Source organism: Lipotes vexillifer, unplaced genomic scaffold, assembly GCF_000442215.2.
Source record: "Lipotes vexillifer unplaced genomic scaffold, Lipotes_vexillifer_v1.1 scaffold184, whole genome shotgun sequence".
NCBI lineage: Eukaryota > Metazoa > Chordata > Mammalia > Artiodactyla > Lipotidae > Lipotes > Lipotes vexillifer.
The window spans coordinates 374,122-391,948 of record NW_006783561.1 but is presented as its reverse complement, the minus strand read 5'-3'; positions in this window follow the sequence as shown (position 1 = coordinate 391,948).

Here is a 17,827-nt window from a genome sequence, read left to right as displayed (position 1 = left end):
TATTTAAAAAGTAAGTAAAAAGAGAGTTGGCACCACCAGAATAGCAGTTATGTATGCACTGCTGTTAAACAAATAAAAAGTTGTATGTATTTTATACAGAAAACAGGTAGTATTCAACTAATAATACGATTCCCGATCTTGGTACATTGTTAAAAGAAAGAATAAAAATTGTAACATCAATCTAAATTTGACTTTTTTTTTCTATACACTATATAAAGAAATAAATAGCAAGTATAATGTTGAACTGTTTTTGCATTAGTTAAGCATATTATTCTTTAATAAATAAAGTACTGGGTTTGATCTGACAAAATTGTATTTATTTTTATTTTCTGTTTTAGTGTTCTCATTAAGTTTTGGTATTGGTATTATGGAGAATTTGTAAAATGAATTGGGGTACCTTCCATCATTTAATCTGCTCTTGAATAGTTCACTGAACATGAGACTTGCCTGCTCTTTAAAATTACACAGACTGCGCCAACACACCATATGGGCCTGGTACCTCTTTAAATTTTAGACATTACAATCTTTGTAAGTTCTTCTATGGTTTCTGGGATCTTTGGGTTTTCTACTGCTTAAGTCACTTTTGGCAATTTATGTTTTCCTTGAAAAAAAGCAATTTCCTTCACATTTTCTAAGTATACCTCCATAAACCTTACTTTTAACAATCTATCCTACAGAAATAAAAGCACAACATAGAGATATGTATCAGTAGCACTTAAATGTCCACGAATAGGAAAATGATTAAGTAAATTATGGAATATCCACATGAAAACAATATAAAGAAAGAGGTATATGTATTGAATTGCCTTGGAAAGATATTTATTGTGAAATTTTTTTAGTTTTCAAAAAAGGAAGTTGCAGACTAAGGCATGTAATATATTTTTAAATTAGCAGGAAAGAGCCTTGTTTTTATGTCAGAAGGAAAGATCCTATGAGTACATGTTTGTACACAGACAAATTTATAGATATCCTTCAAACTACTGATAACAGGTTAATTTTTTTTTAAAGGAATGACAGCATGGCATAGCAAAAACAAAATAAAACAAAACAAAAACAAAAAACCAAACAAACCAAAACAACAGGGAAAGAATCATCAGATCTCCTAAGAACCTCGACTGAAACCAAGAAGGCAATGTCACTACCACAAGTCTTTACTGAGGCCTGCCTGTATATTCCTGCCCTTGAATTCTAGGAAATTCTGTATCCTTAACATAATTCCCCCTTTTCAGCTGACATTTTTTTAAACTAGCTTAAGCTAGTTTTATTACTTGTAACCAAAGTTTCTTTCTTATTTTTTTTAATTGGAGTATAATTGCTTTACAATGTTTTGTTAACTTCTGCTGTACAACGAAGTGAATCAGCTCTATGTATACATATATCCCCTCACTCTTGGACCTCCCTCCCATTCCCCATCCCACCCAGCTAGGTCATCACAGAGCACCCAGCTGAGCTGCCTGTGCTATACCACAGGTTCCCACTAGCTATCTATTTTACACATGGTAGTGTATTTATGTCAAACCTAATCTCCCAGTTCATCCCACCCTTCCCTTCCCTCCATGTCCACATGTCTGTTCTCTACGTCTGCATCGCTGACATTAAGTTAATAGATCAATGTTGACTGCGTTTATTTCACAGAAAGGAAGGTTTTGTGATGATCCTTTAAAGAGTTAAAGGACTTAAACATGTAAGAAAGGAGGAAAGGTTATCTAGACCAGAAAAAAAGAAATATTAGAAGAACTGCAGGATCTACATCACAGACAGAATGGCAAGGTTAAGTAAGAAGACTACAGAGCCGGGCTTCCCTGGTGGCGCAGTGGTTGAGAGTCCGCCTGCCGATGCAGGGGACGCGGCTTCGTGCCCAGGTCCGGGAAGATCCCACATGCTGTGGAGCGGCGGGGCCCGTGAGCCATGGCCGCTGAGCCTGCGCTTCCAGAGCCTGTTGCTCCGCAACGGGAGAGGCCACAACAGTGAGAGGCCCGCGTACCAACAACAAAAAAAAAAGACTACAGAGGACAAATTTGAACTTGAAAGGTAACAAGGAGCCATCCATATTACTTTATGAGCAGAGAGTTATGAAAGCAGTACTTTAGAAATAGTATTAGAATGCTACTAGACAGCAAGATATATTGGAGAAAGAGAGTAAAAATAGAAGTGAGAAAACTAAGGACTAAGTGACAATCCAAACAAAAAAGTGAGGAACCAGAGAACTGGCAGTGTTACCATATGTTACGAATCACACAGTAGGTACAGAGAACTTTTTAAAAAGATGATTCCCAGAGTAAAATGCCAAGGATAGAGACTTAGAGTGAATCAAAAAGTGCCATTCCTGGAGTTTTTTTTGCTTTCTACAACAGAGTTTTGTTTTGCTTTAAAAAGCAAAGACATTCTACAGTGTTCAGCTTTAGTGAAAAGGTATAAAAAGAATCTATGTGCTAACTCACAACGTTCTAGTTGCTCAAACATTAAACAAAGAACTAAAAAAACTCTGAGTTTAGTTTAGTCCTATTTGTGACTCAGCATGTACCTCTGTAACCTAACTTGTCACATTAATTGTCCATACACAGTTAAGAAAACTAATTAGTCATTATTTTTTTATAACTATTGCATTCCTTGAGTTACTGAATTTTTCTCTGCAGAGATAACTGAATGCAAAACAATCATATAAACATACAACTGGAGATAGAACAAAGCAGCATGCAGCAGGAAGAGCTTGCTGAAAAACATAAAGTTCTGCCTAAAAGGAACCTAGAATACACAAAAAACTAAAACTCATTTTCAAAGCAGAACCTATTTTATTTTATTTTATTTTTTAATTGGGGTATAGTTGTTTTACAATGTTGTGTTAGTAGAAACTAACAGAACCTATTTTAGTGTCCTCAAAATAAACTATTATCTTTTCATGACTTGGAATATTTTGGGCTTACTCTTATTGTAGCTGTTTTAAGTTTTTGAAAAGTTTACCCCAGAAGCCGACACCTATCTTATTTTAAACAAGTGAAAAATAAATATTGTAGAAGTTTATATTGAAAGTCAGCTCCCTTCAAATCATTGTGGCCTAATGACCTAACTTACCACAAAAAAGAGAAATAAAAAGTTAAGTATGCAAATGTGATCAAGTACAGATATAGAAATATTCAAAATGCTAGTGTACATGTGAGCCACATACCATTCAGGTAGATTTGTGACACTGGTATACAATTATGAAGGAGTTTAAAATAAAAATTAAAATACAGCAGCAGTTCCTGACTCAGGTGAATCTTATTTCTTTTTACTCTCTGAAACTATAACTGCTCACTGTACACACACACACACACACACACACACACACACACACACAGCCCAACACATAAGATGCTTTCTGCTCCCCAATATATACACCTATATTTACCTTTGTTCATACTGTTTCCTTTCACCAGGCTTGTCATCCCTCTTTCTCTTAATTCAATTCTGGTCAAACTTCTTTTCTAATTCTACTTCCTGTAGGAACATGAAACCTTCTGCAATACACACTAATTTCCCCCCTTCTCTGAATATTCATTTCAAGCATAGCCATTGTGCATCACTTTATTACACTTTTATCAATACATCATTTCATTTTTAAGTTTTACCTCCCAAGATAACTTATAAGCATCTTAAAAATAAGTTCTATTTCGTATTTCTCATTTATCCCTCACAAAAACCAAGAAGATTGGGCACACAGGGACCTAACAAATTCTTAATTCATTTATTCTTTTATTTTCGTCTCTCCATCCCCACTGGCATCATCTTAGTCCACTGTCATCTCTAACTTGGATTAAAATAATAGTCTTCCTAACTGGCATTCATGCTTCCCCCCTGCCCACCAACCCTTCTCTGAATCCATTCTCCACACAGGAGCAAAAGTGATCTTCTTAATATAAAACAGGTTACAGTATTCTCTGCTTAAAACTCCTCAGGGGCTTCCCAAAGCACTTAGCAAGCAAAATTTAATCTCTTGGCCAAGGCCTGCAAGAAACAGTGACACCTGGTCCTGGACTTCACTCTTCAACTTCATCTCATGCCACTCTTCCCATCTGTAAATATACTCCAGCAAGCTACCATATATAGACTCTCAGTTCCTCGATACTCCCTTCCTATCTTTCTTATCTCAGGCCTTTGCACCTGCTACACCCTGCTTGAAATATTCTCTCTCCCATTCCTCAAATGGTTAGATCCTTCTTATCTTTTAGGCAGCTCAAATGTCACCATCTCAGAGAGGCTTTCCCCAACCTATAAGCCATTCCCTCCTCAAACAAAAAAAATTGTTCTCTATTTTAGCCCCTTGTATTTCTTTTTCTATAACATTTCCCCCTCTGGCAATATTTTATTTGTCAATTTATTTTCTATCTGTCTCTACCACTGGAATAAAAGCGCATAAACACATGGACCATACCTGTCACGTTCTTTGCTATACCACCAGCATCTAGCACAGTGCTGGCCTTGTAGCTAGCACCAAATATGTGCCAGCCTTTGTTCTAAACCTTGGGAATACAGCAGTGAATCAAACAGACAAAAATCCCTCCCCTCATGGAGCTAACACTCTACTGGTTATTTAGATAATATCAACATAAGTAAATTATATAATATAGTCAAAGGTGACAAATTCTGTGGAGAAAAACAAAGTAGAGAAGGAAAGGCAGAACCAGAGTTCTAATTTTAAATACAAAGTCAGGGAGACCTCACTTGAAACAGTATGATTTGAGCTAAGATCTTAAGGAGCTGAGGCAGACAAGCAGCATTCCAAGAAAAGAAAAGAAAGAGTAAGTGCCAACACCCTGAGTGTGGAGTGTGCCTAACATGTCCGGGGAACAGCAAGAAGTTGGTCAGTATGATGGGAACAGAAAGCACCAGAGGGAAAGCAGCCGGAGAAGATGAGATCAAAGAAGTAATGAGGAGAGCTGCTGGAGCATTTCGGGTAGAGAAATAACATGAGCTGAATCGTTTTTTGAAAAGATCATTTTGGCTGCTATGTTAAGAACCCAGTATTTGAGAGGGAGGTAAAAATGGAAGCAAGGAGACCACTTTCGAGACTATTATACGATAATTACCCAGGTAAGAGATGGTGGCTTGGTAGAGACAATAATGCATGGTCAGACTTTGAATATATTTTAAAGATAGAGCCTATAGGATTTGCTGACAGACTAAATTTGGTCTATGAGAGAAAGAAACACATCAAGGATAACTCTGAAAGTTCCTCACCAACTGGAAGAAATGAGTTGCTCTTTACTAAGAAAAGATAGTGTGGGCGTAGTAGGTTTGGAAAGGATATCAAGAATTTGGTTTTGGTCATGTAGAATTGGAGATATCCAGTTGACATCCAAGGGGAAACGTGGAATGTGTAACCAAATACAAAATACAGAGGTCTAGGTGTTAAGATAAAATTTGGGGAGTTACTAGTCTGTGTATATATGTGTGTATGTATTTTTGTATATAGAACTGAATGAAAGGGGTAAATAAAAAAAGAGAGAAGTCCAAGGCGTGAGCTTTAAGATACCCTAACATTTAGAGGATAAAGAAGAGAAGAGCTGGTGTGGCTGAAAGGAATGAGCAGTGAGAATGAAGGTAAATTAGGAGAGTGGTACCCTCAAAGCAAAGTGAAGAAAGTGGTTCCAGAATCATAATGATCAACTCTGTCAAATAAGATGAAGACTGAGAAATGACCCCTGGACTTAATGTCAAGAGTGCTGGTGACACTGATTAGAATGGTTTCAGTGGCTCACAAACATGAATTTAAGAGAAAATGGGAGAAGGAGAGGTGTAATACAGACAACTGTTTCAAGGAATTTTACTACTAAGGACCAAGAAATACAGGAGTTGGAGTTTTTTGATTTGTTTGTTTTTTAAAGGTAGAAGAAATTATAGTATGATTGTATGCTCATAAAAATGATCCAGTAAAAATGTTAAAATTAGTGATGGAAGAGAGAAAGAAAAGAAATGCAGGCAATGTCCTTTAGTAAGTGAGAAGAGATGCAACCTAGTGAACAAGTGGAAGAGTTGAACTTAGAAAAGAACAAAGATAATTCACCTGTAGTTACTGGAGAGAAAGAAAAGGACATCAGCAGGTGGGTAGATGTTATTGTGAGAGGTTGTGGAAAGAAATGCCTCATTTAAGTCTACGATAGGGGTTGGCAAACTACAGCCAACAGCCAATTCTGGCCTGCTGCCTATTTTTGTAAATTAAGTTTCATTGGAACACAGCCACATTCATTCATTTACATATTGTTTATGGCTGCTTTGGTGTTACACAGCAGCTGATAGGTACAATAGAAACCATATGTCCACAAAGCCTAAAATATATACTACCTGGCCATTTATAGCAAAAGTTTGCCAACCCTGGTATATTGGAATACTCTGTTAACTCTTTGAGCTGAGGACCAGATAGAAAAGAAGAAACAAAGAAGAAAGAAGAAAAAAAGAAGAAGATAAACAAAGAAGAAAGAAGATAAACAAAGACCTAGGAAACAACAGCATTTAGTGAGAATGACACATTAACCTTAGGAATGATACATCATTCCTAATACCTGGAGCTCAAAACAAATATTCTATGAGTAATCAAACATTACTTTAATTTTACTCCTTATCTCTTTTCAAATGTTTTTATAACTATTGCTATATTAGTTTTGAACTGGCTTTATCTCTACAGAGGAGGTATGGTTTCGCCACTGTACTAAGGGAGCTCTCAAAAAGAAGGAAGAAAGAAGAAATTAACTACATATAAAACACAAAACAGCATCGCAGGTTAATTACTTTTTTTTTTTTAATTTTCAAGGTGGATCGTTATTAGCGACAAGATCTTTTCCATGACAAATAAATATACACCACTTGAATACACTTATTTTATATCTTAGCATCACAAAAATGGTATCACACTGAAAGAAATACAAACATTTTACTCAAAGAAAGCTCCACCTTAGTAGAAAGAAGCAAAATTTCTGCCTGGCTTTCCAAATACCTCACACATAGATTTACCTAAAACACCCAACCTTATTTCCCATTACCTCTCATTCCCCCAAAATACAAATTGTTATTGTCAAACCAGTCTCCTCCCAATCTTGGAGGAGCACTTAATCATTTTCAACTCCATCCATTCTTCAATTATTCTTTATGCCTATCAAAACTCAATTCATAAGTCAAAATCCATTTGAAGTTATACCTCCTTTCAAGAAACCTTTCTAGACTGGGCCAGCCCTCATTAATTTCCTCCCTATCAGAACTCAGACTTACAACCCACATGACTGTGCATTCATTTAACCTTTTTAGCCATTTGTATTATGTTTCATGTATATTAATCTGGATTACTTAACTAAACTATAAGCACTTTGAAAGCAAAGAGCTCCTCTTATTCTTATATATCACTAAAAAGCTAAGTACAGCACAGATTATTCTCAACACACGCTTGTTTATCTGTGTAACCTAAGTATATAAAAATGTGCTGTATTAGAAAAAGTCCACCATCCACTCAGCCAAGTATGTACAATCCTTGACTACCCAGGCAGGTGCACATACTTGTAAATACTACTATGTATCCGATAAATATTTATAGATTGAATGAAGGACTAAATACATGTATCATGAATGAATGCATGCATGCATGCGTGAATAAAAGGTATCTTTTATAAGGCAGAGGGAAAGGGCAAATTATGTATGGACGTGAATGATCAACTTGAAGCTCTAGATCTTAAATTCATAAAGGCCATATATTCATCAGGAGGTTTTCTGCTACAATCCAATTCAAACTAACTTACATGCAGAATTTTGGGCCAAGGGACTGGAAAGGACACCAGGGTAGCAGACAGAATCAAAAAAAAAAAAACCCATAGATACCTCATATCATGGCTCCTGGGACTAAAAGTGGTACTCTATCTCCATCTATCTCCCATCTATATGGCTTCACTTTCACCTACTACAAATGCGGTTCTCATATACGTAGGAAAGAATGTCACTACCATCCTCCCAGATTAACAACATTAGAGAAAAGGGAGCATCTTTCTCCTAGCATTCATATATCAATTCCAAAGGATTCTGATTGGCTCTGCTTGAGTAACGGGCAACCACTGTTGCAACAGGGATGACTGGGCTTGGGTTATAACACTGACTCATAAGACAAAGACACCAGCCACTCATAACAGGGGAGGGATGGTTCCCCAAACGAAGAGATACTGGGTTGACAAAAACAATATGCATACACACATATATATACGTCTTCTACCAGCCACAACCTCCAACAACTCAATTTTAATTAGGAATTGGTGATGACTTTACCATATTTTGAAATTATCTGACTTCCTATAAAGCCAGTATTTGTTTGACTTCCTATAAAGCCAATATTTGTTTTCAGCTATTACCACTTCTTGAAATGAGACCCATATGAAACCCACTTAATTTTCCTAAGCTTCAAGTCATGCACCTGCATTCCAATATTGACACTGGTTCCATGGAGTCATACCAATCATGATTTTAAAATTTTAGTCAGATTTTGCTTATAATTTTTAAGCTCAGATAATCCAAATCATTTTGATCTGTCACCATACAGCAGTCTCTTATTTACTTCATTACACGTGAAGCTTTCATTGTTCACCATGTTACCTTTTTTGAGTAGTCTGGCTCAAACTTAGCAAAGAAAACTCTTAGCACTCAGCATTTACTTTCTCTATTAAGGAGCAACACAGTACCCATGTGAATCTCACGGTAAGAGATCAAACAAATGTTATATACGAAGAAATGACACATGTAAATGAACATAAATGATAACCTGGTATCTCAACTTAGCTTTGTTGCTCTCTTACTGTAGTTGTTATATTACCTTAACTTTTAATAAAATAATTTGTACCTTTGTGAAAAATGGCCTGAAAAAAAAAAATCCATCTGCTAGTAAAGTTCACAGAACATGGTTACAATTACTAAAGTAATAATTTAAGTTGGTATAGTCTACTTAAATTATTTTAGTAGTTACATACACAGTCTTATTCCTAACTTAGGGTTCTACTTACGGGTATACATTTGGTGAGGGGAATTATATGATACTGTGATATCCCAAAACCTATCCAACACAAACAGCAAGAGGCACTTGTGTTTCAAGAATAAATAAGCCACGTTTTTGTACAAGGGTAAAGTATCTTCCACTGAGTGCAAAGCTTTCCTTATTATAACACCATGGATTTGTTGGCAGGTTATTTTTCCTTCTTTTTGTCCAAACCAGGATATTCAGACGACTGTTTCCAGGAAACCAGTCATAACTTCTATAGTGATTCCTAAGTCCCTTTTCTGACTCACAATGCAGATATCATTAATCACAATACAAATATACATTAGATAAGTTTTATTTAGGTGCATTACTTTGCACTTACTAGAGCAAAACAGAAACACTCTTCTGGCCATTTATACAGCTTCAAAACATCTTCCTACCATATTTATCTCCATCATCCATTACCCAGGAGCCCTTAATGTCATCTTTATACTTAGAAGGATGATACAGTTAAAATCATCTTTAGATTTCTAATGCAATGTTGAAACATAAACTATGAAACAAAAAACTACTTTTTTTGCTTCCATTAAAATGAAAACCCACATGTATTTTATTTAGGCCAAAAGTAAAACTATAACTTACGGAAATTCATGTATAGGTAACTATTCCATTTTGCCCAATATTAAAACATATTAACTTACTACTTAATAGACTATGTACTATAGCACTTCAATCTTCACCATACCTCTTTCTTCAAGGAACAAAAGGCACACAATTTAATGCTTGGACAAAGCCACAATCAGGAGCAGTGATCAAGAGAAGAGATGATATCTGGAAATGAAGACCAAAATTTTAAAACTCTGACTGCAAAAACTGTCAGTAAAATGTTTTTAAACTTTTGATTCATTATGCTTCATAGTCAATGTATGTGTATAAATTTAAAAAAAAATCTCTCTGCACTTAAGACAAATAACCTATCATTGACATCCAGTGATAACATGTCATAAATTTACAAAAGTCACAAAACTCAAAGCTTAGAAGGGAGCTTATAATCAATCTAATTCAATATCTTCATTTATTACATGATAAGGAAAATGAGTCTTGTCTAAATTCACAAAGCTAGAACTAGAATCTGGATCTGATTCCAACCTAGATATCCTACCATGATAATGCTACCTCTTAATACTCACTTCTGATATCTACGGTTCCATGAAAATTGCTCACCACGTGAAGCCAATACCCCATATAGAACCGAAATACTCATAGCCTACACACCTGATATAAGATAATTAAGAATACTTTCAACTTTAACTCTTTTATTTTGCTTATAGTGCTTTGCCAAAAAACTTTTAGTAGAGTAACTGAAGGAAACTGGGCAAGGTCCAAGTCTTTTATCTTAAAAAAAAAAAAAAAAAGCTGTATTAGGTGGTCTACAGTACACAATGCTTTAATAAAAATAAACAGGAAAGTAAACAATAAAAGTATATTAAAAGAGCATGTTTAAAGTATATTTTAAAGTCAAACTGTAGACTTATGCTAAAATATATCCCCTCTGGAATGTTTCAAGATATAAAAACTTTGGGATCACAACAGACTACACTATTACCAGACAGGATAGGAGAAGATCTGAAGTGTGATGACAAAAATCGCAAGCATTTAAAAGCTCATACATTATCAATGTGCAAAGTAGATATTCACTGTGGTTGCTGTCCTTTTATCCTTCCCAAATAACAGACATAAAACGTTTTGAATTGATACTTATACTTACTTTTTGTGGCAACAATAAGGAAAAATTTGGATGTGCAGAACAGGTGTTAGACACCTACATTTTTCTCCCTCCCTACCTTTTTGTTAATTTTCTAGATCTAGGATTCATCTTATTTATGAGAATTTTAACAAAAATCAACATGGTCTACTATGCTTACCGTCCTCATGAAATGCTAACACCCTGAAAAAAGTTAATACAATGCAATATCTTAATGAATTTCAGGAAAATTCAGTTTTGCTGAAAGATAATGAACCCATTTCTATTGACTTGCAGTTAAACTCTGAAAAATGTTAGGGTATTTCACAGAAACCATTTAAGTGATTTCTATCTGTTCAACTTGAGTACAATAACTTTACAGTACACTCAAATCAGATCCCTTCCTGCATGAAAAACAATTCAACCATTTCAGTAAACTAGGCCTAACACATAGACGTTCAAAGTTAATGAAATTCCCACCCTGATGTACAGTTTGGTGGCATGTTTCATCATCGTGACAACCGCGCAGAGTTCAACACTATTATGTATTCTTTAAACATTGACTTATTTTACTTTTCTAGTGTTTTTTTAAGTTTTGATATCCAAACATACCCAACGAATGTTTTCGCTAAAATTGTTCACAAACACTAAACGCCCCCAAATTTAAACCTAAAAAAAAAACTGAACCTGGACTTTTGCATTCAGAACGTTAAAGCTACCGTATCTGTTTCATTGGTCTACTTAAGAGCTATAACATTTTACCTTACATACATTCATCCTATATATTTTCAATTACCATAGCCATCTAGGAACAGACTGTCTACTACTTGACAATAAGGACATCATGTTAAGAACAGACTCAAAATGGACCCTACAAGTAAGAAAGCCAGTTACAAAGAAATCCATCTGCCACTGGGTGTGGTTGGGGTAACGGTTTCACTTTTGTTTAAGAGCGCCCTTGGCCACCTCTGGAGGAGGGCGCGCGCGCCAGAGACTTGAGCATATCTGCAACAACAACAAAAAGACCTCCAAAGACCACAGACTGAACCCACAATGGGGACGCCGTCGAGTCGGGCTGCCGTGGACCTGCGAACCTACAGCTCGAGGGGTGCGGTCTGAGGGGTGCCCAAGCAGTCTCCACCGGCCCCGGTACGCGCCGAGTGGGTGCTTCGAGCGCCGCGCGCCCCACTCCGTCCCAAACACCGCGCCCGAACCGCCCCTTCCTCCGGGGCTCGGCTGCCCCTCGGGCTCGCGGAGGCACACTGTGCCGCGCTCCCGCTCCAGTTCCTGGACTGTGGGAGTGTGCGGAGTTCAAAAAGCCTCGACGTAAAGCAAGCCCAGGCTAAAGGACTGAAGGTTAGCTCTGGCAGCCTAAGAGCGCCTAGAAAAAGGACCGACTTCTCTAGAAAAACTTTGCGACAAGTTAGGCGGAAGCGCTGAATGGCCGGGACTATTTAACAGACGCTTCCTATCACGAAAGGCGGAACCCTAAGAGGGTTCGGGGGGTCCTGCAGCCCCCACAAACTCGCCCTTTGCCCCCTGGCTGGCTCTCTATAAGTCCCGGCATCCTAACAGGTCTGGGCGGCCCCGCTCACGGGGAATACCTGTCGTGGTCCCCATTGCCTGCGAGTCCCTGATGGCGGCCATTATGCTTCCATCCGGGTATTGCCGAAAAGCCGATCGCCCCGCTACCGGGAGCGCTCGCTGAGGCGGAGGGATCCGTGCCGCACCTGAGGCGAGCGGAAGAGGACGGAGGCCGGCAGGGTCCTCCCCCGACCCTGGTGAGTCTAGGCCACGGAGCTGGGCTCGCTGCTGACCTCTCGTTTAGCGCGCTTCACGGGTGCCTGACACGGCAGTGGCTCGCTCCCTCCCTTGGCTCACCAGCAGCTGGAGAGAGCCCACTTTCAATGGAATGAGAGACACACCTCCACTCTATGCTCTTCAGAGAAGACACCAGAAGCAGGAACTGTGCTCTTGGCAAACCCTTGCTTGACTGGGAATGGTCTCAACCCTGAGATTTTAATCATTTCCGGCTTTGCAAATGGCGTCTCCCCCCCCCCCCCCCTCCTTGCTTTTGACATGGCAGGGTTTAGCAGCCATTGCAGCCCATGTCAACGAAGGAAGCTGCCATAAGCAGCGCTGGAAGACATATTGAACTCCAAACATGTACATATTTAATAATTGATCTGAAAACCATCGTTCAACAAGGGAGGCTCTCATCCCCATCAAAGGAATCCTTTCCCACACTACACACAGGGCTGCCAAAGAGGTCAATTTAATATGATTAGGTTTGCTCCAGGGGCCAGTATGGCTCTTCTATCCTTTAGCGGATTTCTGAAATGAAATCTATTAATTGACCTCACTTTTTTACATAAATTACCTTCCTTGGGAGGGGGTGGGGGTTGTTATGGTGGAAACTGTTTTTTTTTTTTTAATGAAAAATATAACGCGACTGGAGAGGAGGGATATGCCAAAATATTAAAAGGGGCAGTGCGATAGAATTTTTGTCTTCTATTTTTTATGTTCCATATGTTCTTAGGAAGTATATATGCCGTTTGTGATTGAAAAAAAAAAACTTTTAAAATGTTAAACATTTTTCACTGTCTTAGAGTATGCTTTTGAAAATGTTTACATGTAACCATACACACGATTTTCTGCATCCTTTAATAAAAATGTACTCTGTGGAATCCTCACTCTGTCTTTAAGGAATTTTCTTATCACTGTCTACTGGTCTACACAGTTCAAAAAAGGGAAATGAGGGGTAGTACACATTAGGTGTGTTCATATATCTTGTACTCGTATGCCTGTATAAAACACACAAGGAGAAATCTTACATAAACACCTAAAGGAATGCCAATATGGAATGAAGAACATGTTTACAAAATGGATTTTATTTTGCATTAAACATCCTCCTCCTCTCTCCCGTCTTTATTTCCATGCAAGTCAGACATGCGCATACATCACAGAGGAAAGAGAAGCTAGGATTTTTTTTTAATAGCAAAAAAGATGATGATAATTGGGAACATGAACAGTTATTTTGTGTTTTGATGTAATTTTTGTTTTTTGTTTTTCACATTAAGAAATTTCACCCCTCTTCTCTGCAGTACACACATTACAACCTCACCCTTGCATTATACATTCACCTATAAAATCTTGCAAACCTGCATATGTTATGAAAGAATTAGATTGTACGTTTATATCGGCCCCAAACTTGTCTCTTCCCTCTTTTCTTCCTCCATCTGTATCACACAACCTCCATCCACTCTCTTGCCCTCTTTTTAGAACATTAAGGTTAGCACATAAAAGGGAATGAAACACAAGGAAGGAAAGACGATGGTTAAAAGAAAGAGCGAGAAAGAATACAAAGAAGAGAATATTGAAACATAGCTTAAGAAAGGATTCTGGATTATTCTATACTTCACAAAGATAGTTAACATATAAGTGGAAATTACATGTCACTCTAGGGATTCACACCTTCGAATCATAGATAACATCATACCACAATAAAGTTATAACAAGCTTATATATGCATTTACAAAAATGTAAGCAAGCTTTTAGTCGTAGTTTGTATATCATAAGCATTATAAAAATGATAACTGTTACAACCATAATTAAAGAATTAAATGATATTAATTTGGAGAACAATTCTCTTTAAATGGCTGTCTCCTTTTCACTGATCTCTCAAGTCCACACGCCCTACCTCCAAAAATATAATCAAGTGTAACCAGAATTGGAAAAATAGAGATACCAAGAGCCTGGGTGATCTAGCTTAAAGTGCTCACACTTCTTGGTTAGGAAATTATAGGTTGATTACTCTCTTCAATTTATCAAACAAGTGTTAGTTGAACATGAGCTTCAAGTATCATCCTTCCCAATGGCCTCTGCAATGTTTGTTATTCAATATTTATTCAGCAGACATTTTCTTGAACACTGTTTATGTGCCGGAAACTGTGCTAGTGATAAGACATGACCCCTTATGGAGTAACAAGTACGACGGGAGATTTTTGAATACCTAAAAGATTTCATGATTCAACACAGCAATTACAAAGGTGGGATTTCAGACACTGTGATAGGTGATGAGAAAGATTTTTTTTTAGGGTAGGCATCCCTGCCAGTTTCCTCTCAACTCAGACTTCCTAGATGACCAAGACTTTGGATATGCTATTTTTATTGTTTTTATTAAAGATAGTAAAGTCCCTCTTAATTCTTTCAGTGGATAATATATTCAACTGTGAAGAATGTTAAACTATATAAACTATATTGGCCTGACATAAATATTTTAGGGCACCTCTCCCTGTCTTAGAGAGAATTATGTAAAATTCTAAGATTCACTGTATCCTGAAGGCAAGAGAACAGAGGGCTCAGATAACTCAAGGCCTTGCAAAACTAAAGAGAGGGAATTGAATGCTAGTTAATTATATTTCTTTTAAGAACAAACCTGGTACATATATATGTTATATATACTCCTTTGTATACTCTTTTATATGAATAGTACATTTCATTATTTAAAGTTTAAAAAAAATAAAAGTATAGAGTTTTCCTTTTCTTCTTTCTTTCTTTCCTTCTTTCTCTCTCTCTTTCTTTTCATTGTTGTTGGAGATTAAATACTATGTAAATTAATTTGATGTTTTGTGGAAAGTTTTTTTTTTAAAGGGTAAACCTAATTTCTGTGACACCAGTGACACTGCATCATGTTATTCATTAAATTACACTTAAGAACTTGTAAGAGTAGATTATTATGGCTCATTACTCCAAAATTTCCAAGTTACATCCATCTGCAAATTTCTCTAACTCCTCTCTTCAAAAAAATAAAACCCTAAGCCCAGGTTGTTTACTTCTTTTAATAATGCCTTAATACTGCTATATATGATGCCTCAGAAGTCTTAAAATTGTATTAACGTTGTGGTTCGTGTTCTGCTTTTGTTAATGTCGTTTGTTGGGAAAGTGGAGGATGTGAGGAGACAGGTCCTTAAAATATATCCTGAAACGTCTGATGGAATAAATGAGAAACAATTATGAAATTTAAAAGAACCAATAACTCATTTCATTTAGCTTTACATGCCTTTTTCCTATTGACATTAGAAAATGTCAAGGTGGTGAGGAAACCCTGGAGAACTAGGATAGCAAAGGATTTAAGTGTATAACACAGCAGTAGGAAGAGCATAATTTGTCAAAGAGGGAAGAATTAAGTGCAAAGGAGGTGGAAAAGCTCTATTCTAAAACTTTACATATATATATGGAAAGATATCAACTGGAAGTTGGAAACACAGAGGAAACCATGTGGATGAATATAAAGGCACACAAAGACACAGCTAGGATTGATATGAGAATAGATTCAGAAGGCCTCGGAGAGATGGAGGAGATAAATGATACTATCAAAGTATAAATTACAAGAGTGGCCCAGAGTTCAGTAATCATTTTGGAATGCCTGCTAAGGGCCAGGGGATACAAAGACCTGCTCTTGCCCTCAGACACAAGGTTCATCTATGTTGAATACAGGGACCATACAACTCAGTTTGCCCTGGAAAGCCCTGATTAATGCCTGCTTTCCCTAGCTCTCACTCTTTCAGTCAAAAGTGTTCCAGTTTGGACTATAATTGTATGGTCACTAATGATAAAGGGAAAGTGCTGGAAATCTTATCTGTTAAGAGCAAATCATCTCAGAAATGTTTGACCTGCTTTGCTCTTGCTCAGATTAGCTAAACAATTCTTCACTGGAAAGAAAGAAAGCAGAAACAGGAATTATTAAGATGAATTAGGGCTAATCAACAAAAAGGAAAAAGTTGTTCATGATGTGATGGGTTGAGTGGATTGGCCACAGTGATCAGAAGTGGCTTTGTGGTACCTGGTCTCTCAGCTCTGGGGTTCTTTCATTCCTCTCCTTAAACTCACACTCCAAGGAACACACACTAATGGACACATACTAACTATGTTTTCAACCTGACCCAAATACACATGACCTGAAAGAGGAGCACAAGCTCCCCAAACACGTGAAAAGAAAAATTAACAGAAAGAAAGATATCAAACCAAACAACATATACTATATGATGAAGAATTATTATAACAGAAAGACAAATGTTTTAAAATAAACATGCTAAATATACTTATATGAGGTAAGATAGTATATAAAGAGATGAGGGAAGATAGTATATAAAGCAAGAGCAAGAAATCATTGGAAAAATGTAGAAATATAAAAAGACAAGAGCAAAATTTTCTGTCTTATTTTATCAGGGAGAAAAACCTGTTCCAATAAATTTCTCCTTATATTTTATTGGCCAGGACTGAGTAACATACTCTTCCCTGGGACAAAGGAAATGGCAAAGGAAAACAGGATTGTTGTGATTGATTTAAATCAATTATGATTTATGCCCTAGGAATGGGCAAATTGCCACCTGAGAAAAAATAGTAGTTAACTAGCAAGGAGGAGGATGCAATGAAACTTTTGGTTTGCAATGAAAGATGTTTGGCATTTGCTACTATCAAAATAAGAGGGAGAGAAAACCAGGAATTATGGAAGAACAAAAGAGTACCTATAAAGTAACTTTAGCAATTCACAGGAAATACAGAACAGCATATTAAACTACACCATGGGGATAAAATCTGCTATGAGCTTTAGGAAACTGCACAGGATAAATGACTTGTTTTCTCAACCAAACAAAAAATTGCAAGAAAAAAAAAAAGAGAGATGGAAGGGAAATCTATAGATTAAAAGAGACCTAAAATGCTTATCAATCAACTGCTATATGTAGAAGTTAGTTATTTAGATCCTGATTCAAGCCAAAAGACAAACACACTTAAGACATGTCTGAGACAATTGGAAATTTGAAGACCGAGGATATTTGATGATATTAAGAATTGTCTTGTTAATTTTTTAGGTGTAATGTATATACTGTTATGTTTTAAAAGTTGATCATTTAGAGATACATGCTGAAATATTTACAGATGAAATTGATAATGTGCCCAAGATTTACTTCAAAATAAAGAGGTAGAAGTATACGTGAGGGTATGGATGAGATAACATTGGCCTTGAGTTAATAATTGTTGGCCCTGGAAGACGGGCATAGAAGGAACCATTATAAAATTCTGTCTATTTTTGGTAT